The sequence below is a fragment of the Lissotriton vulgaris genome, chromosome 10 (assembly GCF_964263255.1).
Source record: "Lissotriton vulgaris chromosome 10, aLisVul1.2, whole genome shotgun sequence".
Lineage (NCBI taxonomy): Eukaryota > Metazoa > Chordata > Amphibia > Caudata > Salamandridae > Lissotriton > Lissotriton vulgaris.
The window spans coordinates 881,237,832-881,261,094 of NC_141698.1; the positions used below are offsets into that span (position 1 = coordinate 881,237,832).

Sequence of the window (23,263 nt, forward strand, 5' to 3'; positions counted from 1 at the left end):
CTCTTTTTTCAAAAAGGGATTCTTTGCTGAAAATTTGCACATGTTTATATTTCACTTTAAAACAGTATTTGCACTTTAAAAAATTGTTTACACTATGACACTTTAGGTATAATAGGCATTCAGGATTTATCCAGGAATAATTGTACTTTTTTTTTTTTTTAATAAATTTCTATAGCGCTACTAAGCCCAATGGACATCAAGGCGCCTAACCAAATGGAAACTAGCTATTAATATATATTCTCACTGTGGGTAGGCCTTGATAAAACATCAGGTTTTCAGCGCTTTTTTAAAAAGGGACAGAGTGTTGGGTCTTGATCTCCTGGGGAAGGGAATTCCACAGTCTAGGGGCAACAATGGAAAATGCCCTACTACCCCAGCGTACCCTTCTGGCACGAGGAACCACCAGCAGATTCATCTCCGAAGATCTGAGGAGTCTACTGGGCAAGTAGCAAGTCAGAATGGCACCTAGGGGGTCCAGTGGCCCATCTGCGAGAGCTCTATATGCTAAACATAAGATCTTAAAAGAGATCCTCAGATGTATAGGGAGCCAATGCAGACTCTTTCTGGCCGTTGTTGCGGAGGATGCATTGGGAAACGCCAAAACAAATCGAGTTCTATATAGTACATATAGTACATATCATGAAATAATATAGATAGGTGTACATTAAAAAAAATCATGTAATTTGTTTAATGGATTTATCTAGTTAAATAATTGATGAGAATTTTTCTTTTTCTGTTTTTAAACAAAACAATGTATTTATACATGCAAATGATGGTTTTTTGTTAAAAATGCACTGTGATTTTAACAAATATGCAATCATGCATTATGTAAAGACAAACTACTTCTGTCTTTCAAAATATAAGGTAGTCTTTCTTTTATGCCTATAATCACGTGATTGTATGGAATGCAATGGGAAAGTGCACTAATCACGCATCTATAAAAGCAAAAATGGCGCAGTAATTAGCTGTTTGTGACCAAGGGCCTGGTTGGCCCGAAACGCGTCGTCGCAGGATGTGATTTACTGAATAAAAGAAAACTCGCCTGAAAAGCTGTGTGGCCCGAGTCTCCTTCTTCGCCGGTGGTTGTTGGAGGCAGACTGAGTTTCTTTGTGCTATATATATATATATCGCCAGTCTTTCTCGTCCGTTTGATCTAAAAACAAGAAGGCAAACCCAAAGATAGTGCAAAGTCGGGTTTATTCAGAAAACCCCCGCACCACCGCCATTACGCGTTTTCATATATATATATATATATATATATGAGTCAACAAATTGCCCAAAGCATTCCAGGATGCACGCTCAGCAGATAAAACCATCCGGTATATTAAAGGCACACCAACTGCTACAATTTGGAATATTTATCCGGTGGCGACGTGTTTCGAGGCAGGCAGCTGACGATGAACAATCACAGAAGGGCTCCACATGAATATTATTCCCACCCACAAGGGGCGTTGCTAAGTGCTTCGTTGTTTGTTTGCTGCATGTTGGGAATGGAAGTCCGTTCCTGAGCAAAGTATATACTGAGTGGGGTCTGTGGTGTTCAAAAAGTACAGCAAAAGTATTTCTCTATAGTAGGGTTTCAAACGAAAGCCTTGGTGTAGTTCAGCCATATCTGATGATCTGCATGAGTGCATGAAAGCATTCACGCCGCAGCCTCTCCAAAGATTGGTGATAGTGCTGTCCTGCGTGGTCGAGCCACCGAGTTACCACATGATTCAACAAATTGCCCAAAGCATTTCAGGACGCACGCTCAGCAGATAAAACCATCCAGTTTATTAAAGGCACACCAACTGCTACAATTCGGAATATTTATCCGGTGCCGACGTGTTTCGCGGCAGACAGCCTCTTCTTCACAGTCAGCTGACGATGAACAATCACAGAAGGGTTCCACTTGCATATTTTTATATTCCTGCCCACAAGGGCATAGAATACGTGTTTTTTGTCTTCACCTATGATATTCACACAGCTTGGTATACTCTCCACTTTCTCAAATATACTTGTTCGAATAATGCCAACGAACCTGCCATCTTTGGTTCCACATACCGTTCATCTATACAGTTGTAAAACATTTCTGCCAGAATTGTTATAGTCGGTATGAACAAATAATCAAATAAATGATTTTAATATAGAAAAAACTTTTGTGTCTTTTAAAGTATGAAATTCTATACAGTACCTGCTCCCTTCACAGTTCTGTGCAGTAGCTTCACATGCTGACGCATGCCCATTGCTGACAACTTACACAAAGCAGACAACTTTCCATGTTCACATGTGAATTGTTCATTGTAAAGGTAACTATTAGGCATTTCTAGAAATCAGGCTAATAGCAAGTAATTTATGATTCAGAACACATTAATTAAATGAACTGATTTTATTTGTGGTCATTACTATGTATAGTACGTCCATTCCAGCCTCCCTCTGTATAGGTATAGAGCAGCAGTGGCACCTCCATAAGGGCGGAGGGGTACGCCCACACCTTTTGGACATAAAGAGTGTGTGTTAGGCAGGGTCAGGCAGCCAGGAGTCAGACACGTTCTAAATGTGCAGTTGCCTGGCTGCTTGAGCTGAACTCTACTGGGCTGAGGAGCTTCTATGGGCATGACCTCATCAGCTCGGCAAAGGTCCTCAAGACCCTTTGGTCTCATGATGAGGAGAAGCGTCAGTGTGATAGCCTCAAACCTGGGCACTTCTGTTTTAAGCCCTGAAGTGCCCAGGGCCAAGTGCCTATCACCGACATCTTGTTACAGAGTCGGTGGGGTCAGCAGCCTCACTGATCCCATCCCACTCTATGATGAGGTAGGGACTGCTGCCTTCCCTAACATCAGCCAATGAGGGGAGACAGCAGTCCCAACCCTCCTGGCACCTCTGAGGCTTCCCTCCCCTAGACCCGCAGCAGGTAAATGTTGTATTTTAATTGACTGGTGCATGCATGCATGTATGCATTTGTGAGTGAGTGTTGTGAATGAGTGTGTTTCTGCATGTGAATGCAAGGGTGTAAGTGAATGTGCATATTTGTGCCCCCACCCTCCTATAAGCTGCACTTACCGGGCACCACTGGTACAGAGACACATGATTCACAAAATGTGTAAATCAGTGTACTATTTAAATACATTATCAGAATCCAGATGGAGTATCCCGGAACACCAGGCAAATCATAGATTTTCAAGTCTACTTAGAGTACACCACGCATACTTATGGGGTTTGTCCTCATGAGCAAAAAAAGAACAGATGAACTGAATGCTGAACAATGCAAACCTTCACCCCAAGTCACAGATATGAGTTTAATCCATTGTTTTTGCGCTCACCACACCATCTCGGTTTGGACCCAGCCATACGCAAATCAGTCTTGACCATGCTCCCCATGGGAACTGTCCAGCCGGCCAGGTCCTTGCTGGACCTGAAACAAGCATCCTGGTACTGGTTTTGGGGTAAACCCCTCAGCAGCCAGGCTAGCTTGAATCCAGCCGAACAGTAAGCACGGGACCCATGACTGGGCATACCCTTCCCACATATGGTGACATAAGCAAAAAGAACAGATGACGGATTGAATGCTGAACAATGCCAACATTCACCCCAAGTCACAGATCTGTTTTTTTTTCTCACCACGCCATCCCAGGTTGGACCCAGCCATATGCAAATCTGTCTTACCGGCATCCGTGCGGCGCAGATTCTTCCGCGGTGCTGGACATTCCAGAACCGGGTGCGGTCGTGAATGAACCATTCCGTCATCAGCACAGCTCAACCGTGACTGATGACGGAATGGTTCCGTCACCAGCATCGAAGGGGTTAATCCTGCCAGGCTAGGTCCTCCCTGGACTGGAAACAGGCATCTTGGGACCGGTTTCAGAGTATCACCCCTCATCAGCCAGGCTAGCTTGAGTCCAATGGCACAGCGAGCAAGGGACCCATGGCTCATTTTCTAAGTTATCTATTAATTAATACATTAATTAATTAATTCAAACTTACTCAAACAGGTTGGCTTTCCTCTTTTAATTATGTGTTCAATTAATTAAGAGTTTCGTAACGCACACTGTGTCACCTTACGGTTACTTAGGAAAATGTCTGTCAGCTCACTCACTTCCACTTTGCTTATTAAAACATGCATTAGATGTTTTTAAGCATTCACAACCTTGTGGCATAAACAAGTTAAAAGCAAATCTGTTGAGCAGTACAAGAGTGAAAAGCTGTCATGGAGCTTTCCATTATATTTAGGCGTACTTTTTTCAGTTTCTATTTGTTGTGAACACTGGTACTTTTTTCCAACATTTTCCAGTGAATTAAAAAACTGTAAAAATCAGTAGTTATCAATCTTTACTCTTTTTTTTTTTTACCTATTACAAAATCACAGTTATGATGCTTTTTCCAGTGCTTATAAAGAAATTTACTTGTATAACTTTCCCTTATTCTTTCTATGAATTATTCACTCCTTTGAATTGATTTGATTTGAATTGTTTCTTGTTAAGCGCTCGAATGCCAAGGCGTCTTGGCGCTGGTCGTGGTACACAAACAGAACGTCATAAAAAGAATTTTAGATCCTAGAAATAGCCATGTTTTCAACTCTTTCCTAAACATATAGAGGTTAGGCTCGAGTTGAAGAGTGGACGTCATCTTGTTTCATAGTTTGGCTGCACAAAAGGACAGTGAGCCCCCCCCCCTCCCCTGCCCCCCCCCCCCACGTTGCCCTCTGAATTTTTGGCACTCAGACAAGACCCAACGTGGTGGATCTGATCTGAATGTTCTAGTAGGTAAATACCTAGAAAACAGTTTCCGTATCTCCCCAGAGATTCCTCAGTGGAGAGCCTTATGTACCAAACAGAGGGACTTAAAATCAACCCGTTGCTGTACTGGCGGCCAGTGTAAGGACCTAATGGCATCCGACGTGGGGCGGCCCTTAGGAATATTCATCAGCAGTCTGGCTGCAGCATTTTGCAACGATTGCAGCTTACTTCTCTGCGCCTTATCGATTCCTACAAAAAGCGCGTTGTAGTAATCAATCTTGGAAAGAAAGAGTGCAACTACAACAGTCTTTTGAAGTGTCCGTGAGATAAACGGAAATATTTTTCTGAGTACTGTCAGGAGGAAAAAACAGGAAGAGGTTAGCTGATTGACCTGAGCTGAAAGTTTGAGTTGATCGTCAAGGATGACCCCTAGGTTCCTGACCTTGATGACAGGGCAAGGGCACTCCTCCGCCTCTGTTGGCCACCAGCTGTTGTTCCCTAGAGAGGGTCCCTTGCCCAACTCAAGAACCTCAGTTTTATTGGTATTAATTTTCAAGAAATTTTGGCTCATCCAGATCATGATGTCTTTCAGACGTGCATGAATATTTCTGACTACCAACTCTGGCTGTTTAGACACTGATATCGTGAGCTGGCAGTAGTCGGCATACATGTTCAAGGAAAAACCCTGTTTCCTTACCACATTGGCTAGCAGGGACATATATATATTAAAGAGGGTGGGAGACAGTGCTGATCCCTGCTCGGAATGGTCTTCTTAAACTTTTTTACTTGTATTTGCTCTTTCCACTTTTCCTTATTTCTCTCACCTCCCTGCCTGTCTAATGTCCCAGTACTCAAACCCCTATCCCAACAGTCGAGTCCCACCCCATGTCAAGGATGTGCATGGATGGAAGTATGTTTGCACCTCATTAAGATTTGGTTGTAATAGATTAAAGGTTATTGTTGGATGTTACATACCTTCTTACTGCTCTGTTCTTCAGACAAATAGCAAAGGTCTGCTAAATATAAATTTCTACTTAGGATGTGTTCAATGTCAGGCGGGTCTTAAATTGTATCGGGCATTTACCCAGTGGGCTGGAGGCTGGGATTTGAAAGTTTAGGGCTGCTGCAGCTACCGAGGTTAATTAAAGCAGCCAAAGAAGGGTTTTGAGAGAGGAGAGGGAGGATTGGAGGTGCAGAGAAAGAGATCAGAGAGCGAGAAGAGAGAAAGAGACAGAGTGGATGGATGGAAAGAGAGAGAGAGTGTGAAAAGAGGAAGGGAATGGAGCTGGTTTGGCTCACTTCGCGACCTCAGTTCAGACCCAGCTATATGCAAATCAGTCTTGACCGTGTGCCTCATGGGAACAGTCCAGCCCGAACTGGCAACTGTGTCACTGGATTCAAGCTAGCCTGGCTGCTGAAGGGTGTTACCCAGAAACCAGTCTCAGGATGCTTGTTTCCAGTTCAGTGAAGACCTGGCTTGGGAGTTCAAGCTGGACTGTTGCCATGAGGCACAGGTTCTGATTTGCATATAGCTGGGTCTGAACCGAGGTGGCAAAGCGAGCCAAATAATAATGATGGATTCAACTCAGATCTGTGACTGGGGGTGAGTGTCTGACATGTAGACTATAACATGTTTTCAAGAAAACTAATTTAATTAGCTGCAGGCTGCAAGGTCCTCAAGAAACATCTAACTATTGTTCGCAGCAAGATGTGCATCAAATACCTTATTACAGTGTTAACAAGAAATGCTCACATTATGTCAAGTATTTGAATTTAAGGTATGCACTTTTAAATCCTTAGCAGGGTCAATGGACTTTTGTGGCCATAAATTCCACTTACAACCGAATTCACAAGTATGACACTTCTACAGTGGTAAGTGACAATATGGACAGCAATGCATCAGTCCATTAGGGACGGGATACAAGCGATACACTGGCTGCCAGTCGCCCAACGCGTGAAATTTAAGGCACTTTACAGGGAAGGTCCACGATTTTTATGGCATTCTTTTAGTTGGTACTCCCCCAGCAGACCATTACCTTCGGCCAGTGCGTTTCTGATCCCCACCTCCAGAGTCAGTACGATGAACTGGGGGGGCAGTAGGGGGGAGGAGCTTCAGACATAGCACCGTTAGGCTATGGAATTCTCTTCCGCTTGCTCTTAGGAAGATATTTTCTCTGCTTGAGTTCAGGAAAAATCTCAGAATATGGCATTTCAGAAACTAGTTTCCCTCTACAGTATGCGATCCGTAAGCGCCTAGACACCTAAGAGTATTAGTGCGCTATAGAAATTGTTATAACATAACATAACATGCCAAATGCTGGAAATACCCACATAGTTGGATATTTGAGGATTCACAATCGTTTTGCAAGGCCGCTGCGAATACTTGAAAGTCAATATGTTTGATTCTATAGGAGCTTGGACAAACTGTGTTTTCAGAGTGGAAAACAGCAAAGAACAGTTACATATTCCACTAAGTTGCAGGGCCAAAGGGTTATCTTGTAAAATATTTTCCTGGTTTCGAAAACATGCCATCTACAAAGTCACTGTTCCACATTTCTTACTTCTGCCGACAATTCACATGAATATAAACAGGTAAGAGGAGTATACAGAGAACCAATTTGCTCACATTTTCATGAGTACTACCGGGAATATTTGTGAGTCTTAGACGCATCGGGAATGTGTGCACATATTTCAAGGAAACCTACGTTGTAGATAATTTTCTTCTTTTTTCAGCAACTTTTACGTTTTTAGGGTACAGTTTATACACAGTCTAAAGTCCAACATCTATGGATACTGTTTGTCGTTCTTATTCCCCAAACAATGGGCGCAACGCAGAAATAATTTTGCGAGTATGTTTAGATGTACTCCTATAGTCCTCCTAAATATACTTATGAAAGCATTCAACGATTTGGGCGCCCATCTACGCCAACATCTGACCTATTTCTTATATATGCAGTTCTCTGCCACACTTCGGACACGTAGTTCTTCTACACAATACGTATAGATGTGTTAGAGGCATTGGGGAGTTGGTGGAACATGGGGATAATGAGCTACAAAGTGGGAGGAAAAAGGAACAAACATTTACAATGCAACAGTCTCGCCTTTGCAAAAGTTAGAGCTATTGGCATTGAAAATGACCATGTCATTTATTTATCTTTTTTCAAAACCAACACATAAATAAAAATGTTGTCATTTACAATGCCAATAGCTCTAACTTTTGCAAAGGCGAACAGGCAGACAGGGGTGCAAGACAACAAATACAGTGTGATCTGTGTACCAACAACAAACTACTACGTGTGCAGGCTCCACTCTGGTGGATCACAACTACAAGGAGACTGTTTACTTTAAATACTCAGGGCACGTAGTCACCGGTTTATTATGACAGAGAAGATCATGAGTGAATTCAGTACCTTGCACACAGCGTTTTCTGTGTGTCTCATTACTAACTAGTCTCTATTCACCAGGTAAAGCAGGAACTCTAGCACGTGTGTATTCCAGCCAATGTGACACTGTCACAGGGACCAATATCAGCGTCTTGGATCATGCAAATGCATGCTTTGGTTTGTCATCGTGTGCATTAGCACACATCCTCCGTGAGCATTCAGTGAGGCAAGCAGAGTGCACATCCTACTCTCTGCAGCCGAAATTAATGCACGCGAGGGATCATCCGTTCTTCGGTTAAGCCCTATTAGAATGCTTCGAATTCCTATTAGGATGCTTTGAATTCTAGCAAATAACAAGAACAATTTTTGTCAGACTGGTCGTTTTTACAGCTCGGATACAAATAGACCACATAAGAACGTAAAGCACACTGATGAAAAAGATTTGTGCATAACACACGGTGCGGGTATCTGGCATGTACACAACCCTTTCCCGTTGATGATAGAGAGCCGCCCATGTCCAAGTACTCCTCTCACAGCATCCAAACATGACCTCAGCCCGCCACTGAGCACAGACTCCCACCACCCCGCCCTCACATGCCTGTGCGGGATGGGGGCGAAGATAGAGAAGAATACACATCCCGATGCAGCGCATCCCAAGGAATACACCCCTGCCCTTCGAGACTCACAAACTGCATGGATTAAAGGGGCTGAGTACAGATAAACACAAATACGAGTTCTCTGGGTAGGGGCGTTCACGTCTCACGCATAGGAACCATGGGTTAAAGAACGGCGAGCATTGATAGAGCAAAGCCAGCAGCACCACCCACCCCCTCCTATCCTCGCCCCTACCCCGGTATACCGACCCAGCAGTGATCAGAGAGCGGGTACCTTGCAGACACCATGGGAGGTCCTCGCGCCCCCATCCAGCTACCGTGCTGTCCTGTTATCGAGTATACTCGGCGAGAGGTCTGGATCCGAGTCCTGGAGAGAAGCACTTCCGGGTCGCCGTGGGCAGCGCGGCGGCCCCTTTAGGTCACTGCAGGGGGTGCGTCAGAGCGCTTTACAATAGGAACAGAAATGATCCATGAGACAAGTGAACACGTTACAAAGGCAGACGTTAAGTTACATTAGGCAAAAGTGACAATTGTGAGCAAACAAAATACAAGAGGTAGCAAAGGGTACATTACAGGAGAAATAGACTGGGACCTCAGCGAGAGGGAGGGTGTAACGCCCATCACTAGAAAAGGGGCGGGGCTTAAAAATAGAGACAGAAAAGCCCACGGATCGCATCAAGCTGGGGAAAAGAGTAATTGACACACATCTCTTCCAATGGCTAGCCTCCATTTACGAAGCTAGCCAATGGAAGAGAGAGGCGGGTTAAAGCCCCACACTCTTGAAGTCATTAAATCTTCGGCTACGCAGTGTGATGGTAGCCTAGACCTAAAAATAGGAGAAGGGACACAGGATGGACATGCAAATACAAAATGAAATATATTTATAAAAGGGTAAGTCGGTTGCAATTCACAAAGGTTACACGCGTGTCTTCTGTGTTAATACAGACTCAAATCTACTCTAAGACACTGTAGGAAGGTGGATACCTGACTATGGTTACCCTAGATTGTTTGCCTAGTGTTTAGCTGGTTTTCGACTTAGTTGGCCTGGAATCCTGCTAATCAGGGTCCCAGGCTATCTGCTCTCTCTTTAAAAAGGACTCCATGTACCCTAGGTACATACCCAATTGGACAATGGGTCACCTTATCAGCCCCTGTACAGTGTACTATAGGTACCCAGGGCATAGGTGCATCCAAGGCCTACCAGGGGCTGCAGCATATCTTTTGCCACCCCTGGCTGGCTATCCAAACTGACACAACTGGCTGATCACTCAGCTGGGGCAAGGTTGTGTAATCACCCCTTGCTTAGATATAGTATACCTATATCTAAACCTATATCTGGACACATATATAACTATAAGTCACTCCTATGGCAAGCCTTAACAATCCTGGAGACAGAGTGCTTGGTTTTATGTGAGATGGTGCTCTAGCAAGAGCTGAGCCTGTCTGCAGCTGTCGGGACCAACTTCCTTAGCTGTTCCGGGATAATGCCATACCATATACTCTTAAGAGCATTATAATCCTCGCGGTTACTCGCTTACTTTAGTTTGGCTTTATCAAAATATGTTGTGTAAGGTGTCATACGCTTTGGAATACTACCCCCTCGCCAGTCCTGGCGACGGGGGTAGCATTCCACCCTTCTAGAGGGAGAAGACATGTTACTTTGCTTAAACGCGGCTAAATCTAACCAAAGCCCCAGCATCACAAAATGGATGCTGCTGCCACCGACACGAGTCTGGCCTCCTGCTGCTGACCGAATCTCTGGCAGGGGAGGCCTGGACAATAGATATCCTGTCACAGGGAGGTGTTACACCACCCCAGACAGGAGATAGTGGATTGTAGCAGGGAGGGTTGAATGAAACTAGACACTGCCTGGCGAGCACAAGGCTTCCCATGCATAGTCCAGTTCAAACCGGTGCTGGGACACTCCAGTCTCAGCTCTGGTGTGAAACTGGACAAAGGGAAAGGGGTGTAACCACTCCCTTCCTGGGTTCCACCCATAGGAGGGACCTAGTAGGTAATCCAGCCCCTTAATTTGGAATAAAGGTAGGAGCTGTGCCCAGGAGCATTAGATTATCCTGAACGAAACTTTGATACAGAACTCTGGACCCTTCGACATCCCACTCGAAGTGGAAGACTGAAGAATCTCCCTTGTGGTCAAGGAGTGACGACCCTGTGCAAACAGGCACCATCCAGCACCCAATGGTTTGCTTTGCTGCAGTTCCCGCCGGAACTCGAGCAATAGAGATCAACAAGACCCAGCTTCCCTGACTTCTATCAGCCCGATACACAGTCCCAGCGAATCTGAGACCCATGGAGGCGACGTGAAGCGTGGAGCCGGCCATCTTGAAAAGACTACAAAGCGCTGACCGTGCAGCTTCTGAGGCACCCTCGAAGCTGTGCATTGGGGTTTAGGAACCCCCAGCCCCGAGCAGCTTGTGCATTGAAGATCTCCCCTCCACACTCATCGAGCGCTGCGTGGGGCCCTTTTGCATTGACGCATTGGTCCGGTTGCTTGCCCGTTAGCTAGTGGCCCCAGAACCGACGAACCTTGAAATTTACACTGCTATTCTGGTTGCTCCAGACTTGCCCTTGCTCCCCTGAAAAGGAGCCACCGCTCTGACCTTGCTGGTCCGAGTAAGAAGCGATCTTCAAATCCTGCATGGGTTGCACTTTCCAAGGCTTGTTACCTCCGATCCGGAAGCCAACACCGCCGACAGCGAGAGCCTTTGTGGGACAGCTCGTGCTCCACTCCTGGTCATCATCGATGCCCCAGAGTCCACGTGGCAGTGGGGACAAGCTTCACTACAACCACCTGATTGCGCCCGACATTGCCTGGTTCCTTCCTGGTTCCATCCTGGTCACTGGCTAGTGACCCAGACTCTGTCCCCTCTGCTTTCAGGTACTCTACATCTTCGATCCACCCTTGGATCCAACCGGACTCTTCCCTCCTGGCCGCCTGCAGCATCTTCATCTCCAGGCTCCATAGATCTACACGACGAAACCCGACACACTTTGGCACCTATGCACCCGCTTCCTGTGGGTGAGGTAACGATCTAACACCGGTGCTCCTGTAGTGGTTTACACCTCTAGTGTCCTAGTTTAAAGTGTGGTAATTCTATTCCAATCGGAAGACTTCCAAAACAGTAACTCTATAACTTTTACGCGCCATTGACTTTGTATTGGTGCATGCGTGTGCTTTAGGCACTGCACCCGTGTCCCGCGGGCCTCTCCTGACTTCATCACTGTTAGTCCCGAGTAGTCCCAGCGATTCACAAAGCCCTAGGCCTTACCATTGTTTGAGAGGTGGTACTTATACCACTATTTTAGTATATGGTTTGAGTGGCCACCGGGCCTATCCAAAATTGTGCAACTTTTGAATGTTTAACTGTGCTTTTGTTTAAACGCTTGTGCCTCTGCACTCATAAAGAGTACAGAGGATTATTCTAGTAATAAATACATATATATTTATAATATGTAACTTGTGTGGTGTCCTTTCATTTGATATTACAAGATTGCATATGGTAAAACAGCTGGCTTCACATGCCCTCTTGAGTTTAGCCTAAGACTGCTTAGTCCATGCTACCCCTAGGATAGCTAGTCTATAAGGTTGACTTTACAACCACCACCATAAGGGATTGTTTGGACTGATACAAGGTGCCCACAGAATTGTGGACATCATACATCAGGCCAACTTCTCACAGACACCAAAGACATATGGCACTCACAGTTACTTCAAGTGAATCACATTTTAACCAGTGGAGTTTTGGACAAGTAATACAATACACACACGTACACCCAAAAACAAAAGTGTAATGAATGTATGCATTGCAAAGAGCCCTGCATAGCAAACCTTTAAAATGTTAACAGTTCAAGAAAAGTAATTGAAAAGTGCAGATAAATTTGAACACTGCAGACAGAGGAAAAATCACACTGTGCGAGTGTAAATATAAGATGCCATACTTAAAATATTACAGCCAGGTACGTTATTTTTTGGATTATAAAAAACGCAGCCAAATCGACTGAAAACACTAACAGCACATCACACCCCTGTGTCGTAAACACACACACACACACACTCCCACGCACACATACATTGACAAACAAACAAATGTAACTACTGTCTGGCTTAAAAATAAATTGTAGCATGGGGGAAGAGAGTAGGGATAAGGATCTGGAGAGTATTTATGTACTGTCACTGGTTATGATTGTCATTTGGGTCTTATCCTCCAGCGATGCTTGTTTCCATGCTCCTTACCATCTATAGTTCTACGTAGTGTAGGTGGAGATTTCTACCTTTGCTATGTAGAATTGCAGTTAGCCCATTTATTCCAAACTGTGCCTGTAAATTTACTAGTAGTGACTTCATAATTGTATTTTAAATCATAGTTGTTTGTGAATTGTAGTTAGACAGAGACTTACGCCCAGTCATATGCATACATGGATATGTTTGAAGATCTCCAAACTTAGATATACTTTTTTGAATTCCCCAGCCAAACCCTAACTAAATTTCCACATTTGTTAGTGTTCCACAAACAATCTAATACTACTAGTGAAAGCTATGGTATTTGCAACTTTATAGTACTACGTGCTCGCATAAATAGTTACACATGTGAAAAGTTACATTGTGTACATCTACACAGGTGTAAAAATGCCTAGCTATCCTAAATACCCTTACTAATTGCCTTTGACAGGAGTAAGTCTCCAATCATATACGAGATATAAATGCGTCTTGCAGATGTAGGCCAATATCCACTTCCATTTTTGTGTTTGTTGATCTAAATTGCAAGATATTCCTGTCCTGAAATGCCCCACACGAACCCCTTGGATCAGATTCGCTCTCATGTAACAATTCACAGTATTGGAGTAACATTACTTGTCAGTGAATCAATTTGCAAATGGAAATTCACATTGATACTTGTGCAACTAAGCTGAACTTAGGTGTGCTAATGCCTTTGTAAATTGAGCCCTAGATAAATATATATTGCATACATTGCACGAGGCAGTTTGTGCCTACATTTGTGATATTTGTTTGTTTGTTTTTTTGTTTTCGTTCCCCGCGATATGTCTTTTCTACCTATCTACACACGTTTAGGTTTTGAAAAACAAGACATTTAACTATTATTTTGTATTCACCTTTCATTTGCGTATTATAGATTATATGCCCTAACATCCACTTCTTTCTACACACAGGCTGGTAATCTTGCAGAGATGAGTCCACTAAAATACATTATCTGCATTGTACATTGCTAGTATCTGCATATTGTACATTGCTAGTTAATTTGGGAAAACATATGGGCTCAAATGCATATATGTGCATATTTGTGAAATTCTCAGAATACCCGTCAGGTGCTGCTTTGTTGGTGTTCCGCTGCTGATTTGCATTTGTTGTCCTAGCAGCTGCTTTGCTCAGTGGTGGCGGGCAGGGAACGAGAGTCGTGGGCAGGGAGGGGGGGGGTTTACACAAAATAAAAATAAAACATCTTCTTGCCACGTCTGGAGTTGTCTGTCCTCCATGTACCTCGTCGTGACGTCATCTCTCCGCCAGAAGCACACAGGCTCCCCAATGCAGAGTTGGGATTGGTCTGACCGCCGTGGCGGGGAATGGGAGGCTGGGCATGTTCCCACAAGGTTGGTGGAGAACAGGCAAAGTGTGCACTACTGCTTGGCCGGCCCGAGTGCAGCAACCAATCCTCCTCCCGATGTCATGGGAGTCCCATGTCATGGGAGTCCCAGCCCTGCCAACCTGACCGGAAAAAAAATATGATAACAGAAATAACTTCTGGTATTATCCTTTTTTTTACACTGCTCCATGAGCAGTGGGACGACACTCCTCTGCCTTAGTGGAGGAGCCGCCACTGACTTTGCTACTCCTCTGGGAGCTTCTGTACATCCAAATAAAACTTAATAGTTAATCATATGTAAATTATACTTCAGCATTTGTAATGTACCTTCGTGAATTGAAGGGAGATTATCGATGGAAAATGTATAACTTTTTCCATGTCCGATTTAGGTTTGCAGATGCAAAAGAAACTTTGAGAACCACCTCTGTCCACACAGCTGGTTCGGTCCAACACTTCCTTTTTAAGTTCTTTCTTAAGTCTAATTTGCATATTCTCACAGACCTGAAATATACGCAGCAATTTAGGGAAACAAAGGGAATGGGCTAACAGGAAGTGATGAGCATAGTTATAATACGCTTTCCATTGTATTGCAAGTGTTGCTACAGATTAAAAAATGTTCAGCTTGAATGCAGGAAAAGGAGAAACTGACTATGTTGTTCTTTCAAATTCCTCCTTTTCTTCCATATTTTTTTGTCTACTTGTGTAAAATATAAGCTCTACCCAGAGAAGGTTTATTAAAAGATGTTGGTGCAAAGTTGGTAGCCCATGGACCTCAGGCTCTTCAGTCAGTTTTCTACTTTCTATCTTGCAAATAAAGTCTGTTTTTAAAAGTTATGAAATGTATAGTCGTTTCTCACTCTTGCCAGGACAAACCATGAATATGCTAGACCACTAGAGCAAGATGCTGGGTAATAATAAAGCAAAAGACACACAATTGATGGACGGGATGTAGAACAAATCAAATCCTTCACCCCCAATCAAGTGATCTGGGTTAAATCCATCATTCTTTTGCTCACCATGCCACCCCAGTTTAGACCTGGCCATATGCAAATCAGTCTTGACCCTGTGCGTCATTGGAACAGTCCAGCCCGAACTGCTAAGCCAGGTCCTCCCTGGACCGGAAACAAGTATCCTAGGACCGGTTTCGGGGTTTCACCCCTCTTCAGCCAGGATAGCTTGAATCCAGTGGAACAGTGAGCCCGGGACCCACGTCTGGGCATACCTGGCGCCCTTTGGGCGAGGAAACAAAAGACACACAATTGATGGACCGAATGCAGAACAAATCAAAACATTCACCCCCAGTCAAGAGATCTGGGTTAAATCCATCATTATTTTGCTCACCATGCCACCTCAGTTTAGTAATAATAAAAGCAGAGAACTTTTTGAAACAATAAACATAGCAGATATGTATGATTACCTATTCGCAGCGATGGAAGAATGTGGTGGTTTGGTCTGTGACAAAAAGGGAGTGCCGCTTAAATTAATATACTCCCATACCCACATATGCCAGATTAGGAGAAAATATAAAGTGAGAAATCATCTAAATAACAAGTGAATGTTTGTATGGCAATATATGGTCCGAAAACACAATCCCAAAGGGTGACCTGGTGGTGGGACCACCACACTGTACCTCACTTACTCTGGAAAAGTACATTTTAATAATGGTAGCCTGTATTAAGGTCGCAGGGTCCCCACCATCTTTTTCCAAACATGAATATTGTCTTTGAGGCTGTGTAAACTTTACCTTGACAAGACACTTTTCATGTTAAGGTCAGGCAGCCAGATGTTGCACTTTCGGTGAATGTGCAGGCGCCCGGCTGCTTGAGCAAAACATTTGGTGGTCCTCCCTCTCATAACAAGGGGGAGTGTCACTGATAGCTTCGGACCTGAGCACTTCAGTTTTAAACCCTGAAGTGCCCAGCGCTGAGTGCCTGTCAGTGACACTGGTCAATGAGTGAAGTGGGGTCATCAGACTTACTGACACACTCTGTGACAAGTAAGAGACAGCTGACTCCTCTCATTGGCTGACCCATAATAAGGTTATGCAAAGAGAGGAGGCGGCAGTGCCAATCATCAGGGACCACCAAGGTTTCCCTTCCACCACCTGAGATCACCTCTGTAGCCCAGTACATTTCTTTTGTTTTCTTTATTTAATGTTTGGTGCATGCATGCATGCATGTGTGTGTGTGTATATATATATATGTATTTGTGAGTGCATTCTCTGAATGGGTTTGTGTGTGTGTTTGTGTGTGAATGCATGCGGGTGAATGTCTGTGTGTGGTCCACCCCTCAAGCTCGAATTACTGGCTGCCACTGCATTTTAACCCTTTTTCAACATTATACATTTGCTAAACTTCGAATACTGTTTCCTCTTAATATTTATGAATACAACCAAATGTTCCTATATTTATTGCAGACTAATCCTGCACTGGTACCAAGCAAATACTTTATTTACCATGACAAATTAGTTTGTCTGTTGCAATTGTATTTGCTGGGGCACCTTGGTGAGTGGAAGTGTTGTTGGTGGACTATATCTGTCCTAATGTATTCTTGAAGAGAATTGATAATTTCAACCCTGAACATCTTTTCATTCAATAGTTGTTGTTGATCACAGATTAATTTCTAATAATGACATCAACAAGCATGATATCATTTATTTTGTATTAGCACAATATATGCTATGCAGTGGCGGCTCCTCAGCTAAGGTGGAGGAGCGTCGCCTCACTGAGTGAGCAATTAAAAATGGAGAAATTAAATTATTATTTTATTTAAATGTACTGGCTCCGTTCTTTGAGGTAGGGTCGGTGCTGGGCTGTTTAGAGGCTGAGGGAGGAGTGGCGGTACATCTTAAGTGCGCATGAATGTTTGGCTGTCTCTCTGGGGCCGGTCAAACATTCATGCACACTTTGCATGTTCTCCACCCAGGCTGCATTACAGCCTGAGTAGAGAACATGCCCAGCGTCCCATTCCCTGTCTGAGCTCCGAACTACAGCATTCAGACCAATCTAACTGTGCATTGCAGCATTGTGATTGGCTCAGGGGAGCCTGGGTGCTCCTCAATCGCAATGCTGCATTGCAATGTTGTGATTGGCTCAGGGGAGTCCGGGTGCTTCCTGCTTTCACAGAAGCCAGGAAGAGGATGAGAGGAAGGAGGAAAGGAGGCGACCGGCCGTATTGAGTTAAGTTGTATTTTTAGAATTTATTATTATATCCCGCTCCCCCACCCCCGTTCGGTAGCAGCCGCTACTGATGCTATGCAGAGAATTGAGATATACATACCAATGGTCACAATGTATTTGCATTTACTAGAACTCGGTGGTGGGACCTTTTATTTTCTTAACAATACATTGTCAGAGAAGTATAAAGAATATTCCAAATTAATTAAGAATCAATGGAAGTAGTGTATACATGCTTCCTATGACCACTCCAGGGAGAGCATGTAGCCTTAAGGCTAGAGTGGTTGGGGAAAGGATGTAGCCTTACGGCTAGAGCGGTCGACCTGGAAGATGGGGAACCGGGTTCGAGTCTCTGCAACGACGCTCAACACATCCTGTGATTCTGGAGCAAGTCGCTCAATCTCCCCGTGCCTAACAAAAATGAATGTGTCCATCTGTAACGAAACTGGTGCTCGTGTAAAGTGCTCTGATGCCTGATATCCTCGGGTCTACTTTGCGTTATATAAAACTCTTTAAAAAAAAAACGAACTAACTTCCCCTCTAGAACAGGCTTAACTATCTAACTTCCTAACCACCTAATTCATAGGGGTAACCAATATTATTACTGTACTCCTGAAGGCCAGGCTTTTCAGATAGGTGTTCAGATAAAGAATTGGATAATGCTAGATCCAGTTTCTGCCTTTGCATCCAGGTGAACTCTTATTCCCTCTGATTCCAAAGTTCTTGTTTTACGTGCTCACCTTAGCCCTTTGAAGTGATTTCTGTAATGTGTAGTGCTGTACGGCCGTGGCGGGCACCAGGCATTTCCTCGGTGGGCCACCAGGGTAGGGGCTGGTTTTCGGCCACTGGGGGCCGTTTTTGTTACCAGGGGTCGGCAATAGTGGCCCCCTGTAACAACATCATCTGAAACCAGCCCCCATGGGTACCGACCGAGCAGTTTGCCAAGGGCCGGTTTTGATTACCAGTCCGGCCCTGGCTGTATGAAGCCTAAATAAAAACTAATATATACATTCACTAGCTACTAAGGATGAACAAAATAGGTCTTATGCTTGGCGGATTCTTAAACCAGCAAATAATTCCCTGGGATCACATAGTTAAAGTAGCAATGTGTATGGTATGCTACAGTGTCATTCGCATGCAGCAGGCTTAGAAAGAAACTGGTTTTAGTCTGGCTAGATAGTACAATCGATCCTGTTATTACTAATACTTCAGGAATGAGCTTTGGCTCTGTTCAGAAGAGTATTTCTCTCTCAAGGGATGCTGTTGGCTGTTTAGTGTATCATTCTGCCTTGTATTCAGTTTTTCTATTGTAATGCACGAGGGACTATTTTACATCTTAATTATACCCTAAATGATCAAACGTTACCTTTTTAATCTCATAGATACATTATATAAAAAAGTAATCATTTTTTGTTTTGTTTTTCCCACTTTTTTCGTTTTGTTCTTTCCATTTAATCAGGAAAAATGCAAGCCACGCCCATTGACTTTGTAAGAGCCTGTTGTTGTTGCCTTTTGACTGAATTGCTTCCTATTGATTTAACAACTAGATTGTAAATGTGCCTTTTATATATGTAAAATGTGTTGGTGAGGTTATATTGCAAATGTTGCAATGTAAGTGTACTTGTATCCTAAAGCGACCTTCTTTTTCAGCATTGTAATTCCACCGTGTGCTCTCTTTTTCAGCGTCCAGAGGTCATGGCTGCAATAGAAGCAAAGAATGGACAATTATCTGAATACATCGCTGCTTTTCAATCTTCTCTTCTCTCCTCCTTGTTCTGAAGAATGTCAAAGCTGGCTAGACTGTGTTTCTCCCTGGAAGTTTGTTAAAAGCTGGAACACATTTACATGCCTTGTGATTTAAGTCAACTGCAGTAGGGGAAGATTGGGGTTTCCTTACTTACACACGGCATGTGCTGTTTCCTGTCTTTTGTGTTCCATTTGTTTGATTTTAAGCCAGGGACATTTCTGCAAAGATTGTTATGCTTTTGTCTGCAGTGTCTTAAGAAGACACATTTAGGGCCAGATGCACTGAGACTGAACAACGTTATTTCTTCCGACGCATCCACTGCCAGGGATAAAATCTATTTTAATGAGCTACGTACTGTTCTGTTGTGGTGGCGAGACTGAGAGGAATCACTTCTATGGAAGCCTCAAAAGGACAAGAGACCCCAGCATTGTGAGTAACTGTAGCACAGACCTCTGCCAGCTGGTGCTGCTGCTTTGAAAGGGCTGACAACCAAACTGTATTTATGTTTGATGCATTTCGTACAGTCTTACATCTTAAATTGGCCATATTGACATATAGCGGAAGCAACTAATCGTGTCTATTTGAATCTGAAAACACACAACAATTTATAGTAGGCTTTAGTGAAATTTGAATTACGCTGGAGTAATTCACATAACTTGGGGAATTTTGCGTTATACTTGTTAGATAAAATGACACCATTACTCCACTTTGCGTAATTATGTACCATTTGATATAAAAAAAATTGCAGATAACGCTCAAACCTTGGTAAAAAATTACAGTGCATGCAAGGGGACAACAGAACGTGTAGCGGCTTCTGTTTGCAGTGCTTTTGTTAAATGTGTCATTGCACAAAAAATTGATGTGAGGATTCATTTAGCGCAAAAAGTTAGCAGGTAATGACAAATTGGCATTAGGCATAATTTTATGTGATTTTGCCATACTTTTACATAATTAGGCAAAAATAAATGACACAAATATCATACTGATCTGCCAAAAACTCCTCATTCCTCTAACCCTAAGGGGAATAAAGTATTTGTGAAATTTGGAAAATTGAAAGCGAGACCAAAGGCTGTGATCGTGGAAAATGAGGGTTCTTCATAAAACCACTTGGCTCAGGCTTGTAACTAAATGAAAGTTACTGCAGTAGCTGAGGGCGGAGATAGTGGAAACCATCCTCTCCGATACCCCTAGAGACAGTTATAATTCTGCCTCTGAAGTCAAGCTCCGGCCTAACGAGTGTGGAGGTGAGGGAGAGGTTGGTAGTGATTTTGTGGACATTAAAATAGTAATATTAATGTAGTGGACCCACACTACTGTGGCAAGGCCTTTCTTTTTCATAATAGGAATTAAACATTCAATGTTGTAATTAAGCCCTTTTACCCTCTGCTGAGGACAATAACAGCCATTATATATTAGTCCACAAATATGCGCCAGATCTCAAGATGAGGGAGGATTATGAGCAAATAGGAAATTAAAAGCTGTTAAATCTGCCTGCTTGGGCTCAATAATGCTATTAGCAGGCACCACCTCGGTCTTCCCTCGACACTCAGCCATACTTATCAATTGTCAATGTTTGCTTCATGTCCCCACTTTCTCAAAACTTTCACTGAATTTAGAATGAAGGAAAATACCATAAGTTTATGCCTACATTCTAAGACATATTATTGGCCCGGTCAGTCTCCGCATCCAGTATAGGGTACTAATAATATGTGCTGAAACAAAAGCCTTTTATTCTTTGTATTGCCAATAACTGTTACGTTTTGCAAATTAGATCCATTTTCTGACGATACATGGTTCCAAATCAGAGCACACTCCTTCTCAAACACTTTGAAATGTAGGCAAGTGTCACACTGCAAATTGGTAATACCTTCGGGACATGAACATGATTTTTTTTAAAAGAAACAAGCAAGTTTACTTTGTTGGACGAAAACAGGTCTTGATTGTGCAGAATTTGAAATCTCTTTTTCAGCAAAAACCAAAGGTGATAGTCTTTGCAAGTGTTCACTGTAAAGTAAAGGGTTAGTAACACAATGTTTATGAGTGACTCAATACAAATATAGAATCCTCAATTCTTGACTGAAACGATTGTAAATGTTCTTTGTGTAACCAATACACAACATTAGTTCAGTGTGGTTATGATAAACATAATTGCTTGTAAAGGGAATGTAACACTATGAATTTATCTTTTTGTGTTGAATGATTCAAAGCAAAATATGCAGTCACCCTGAGCTAAAATGTTGCTGCCCTTTTCATTAGCAACGTTCCTATTGCTGTTACTGTTACATTCCAATCTAATTATAAAAAGCAAGGGCACATGCTGTGCCTCTGCTGGCTTGGACATCCTTCAGGGAGTCATTCTAGGCAGACTTTAAAAATATTCAATAACTTAAAGAAAACGGGAACACAGCCTGCCTTGTCCGGAAAGAGACATGCTGGATTAGGGGGCATGTGTTTGCACTTAATATTAAGCAAGGCAATTAATGACTGTTCTCAGAACGTCCTGGGTTGCTGCGGATTCTGTTATGTAAAAAATGACAGTGAAACCTCGAGTGACATGTTTTCCAGAATGTAGCATACGTTTACCAGACAATGCCATGTCACCATGGGATACCATTTACCAGCCCTGAGCTTTAACAAAAAAATGCACTCTGGCAGTTTTAGTCTTGATTCATTCCAACTGAATTGATTGAATTAACACAGCTGCAAGCTATGGTTTGTAAATTGGAGACAATGATCCATCTTGTAACCTTAGTGTAAAATTTAAGCACATTCAAATGTGGCACAGTTTGTAGCATCTGACAGCTACAAATCAGTCTAGAACTGAACATGTCCCCTCTAAATCAGTTAATAGGTTCACACCTATGCACTTGAATCAAATACTTGATCACAAATAGATGACACATTTGAAAACTTAAAGTATCTCCTGTAGGATTCTATAACAAGTCCCCTTCTACTACCTATGACGTTTGAGCCTGTTTAGAAAAAAAATGTTTTTTTTTTAATTTACAAAATCCTGGGTTCCCTCTCTGCTGTTAAGGTCTACATTTTCCAATTAAAATGTTCAATTCGCAAAATAGAGAGCTTAATACAAAATGAAGTATATTACTAAACCACTGTTGAAATAACGTTACTTTCAATAGATCAGTGGTAGAAGGATGATGATAAGAACAGGGGGCACCAACTGGTTCACAAAACCTTCAAATTAAGCTTTCCTTAATGTGTCAGGATGTTGTTTCAAGAAAACTTACATCATTGAATGGGCAATTGACTGTAAATAGCTTATATTTCCAAATGCATTTTTTTATTTATTTATCTACACAAACTGTATCTGTTCTCTATGTAATCTGTGATGGCCATATTCTTATTTGCTCACTTCTCTCCTCTTAACAAAGTACATGCTACTCAGAAGAACAAACTAGCCAATTTCATCTGCATCCTTAAGGAGGGATGAGCAGGCTTCAGTGACTGAGCCATAGCATGAAGAGTTGTGTCCAACACTCTTCTTCATAAAATGACATCACAGTTGTGTTGTCAATAGACAAGTGAAGGATTTCAAAGTTATAAAGAAATAAAAACCTTAATCTACCTGTGAGATTCCTGACATTGAGAAGTGTGTTTTAGTTAAACTATCATGTTAGTGTTTACAATTTTTAGTAAACAAATGTATACATCTGCTTTGAGTTTCACTTAATTAATTTTAATTAGAAAATACACATCAACATCACGAAGTTATCTTTCAGGTAACCGTGTTTCTCTTAGTAAATATAATTTTTCTTATAATCGGTTGCTTTTGAACATGCCCTCCTTGCCAAGGTACATCCACTCAAATGCGTGCTTCATTCTGCATGCTTTCTAGCATTTAAGCTGTATATCTTGTAAAATAATTGTGCAGACCGGCAATGGACATGGGCATAGGGATAGAATGTACTCATTAATTTGATAAAGGCTTTAGCTACAGGAATCAATGCATTTTGGCAGATAATTAGTGCTTCCCTTTACTTTAGCTT

General features: G+C 42.7%; 1 protein-coding gene across 3 annotated transcripts in view; it reads left to right on the forward strand.

Annotated features, from left to right (window-relative positions):
* CDK14 (cyclin dependent kinase 14) overlaps window positions 1-21,636 on the forward strand; it is a 2,039,605-nt gene extending 2,017,969 nt beyond the window's left edge. For 2 of the 3 annotated variants that reach the window (XM_086941840.1, XM_086941839.1), the window contains exon 14: window positions 19,193-19,330. The gene's annotated coding sequence lies outside the window, so the exon portion shown is untranslated. Of the gene's footprint in view, window positions 1-19,192 lie in introns of all 3 variants that reach the window. The other variant, XM_086941837.1, reaches the window with a different exon arrangement.
* Window positions 21,637-23,263: the final 1,627 nt, after the last annotated feature.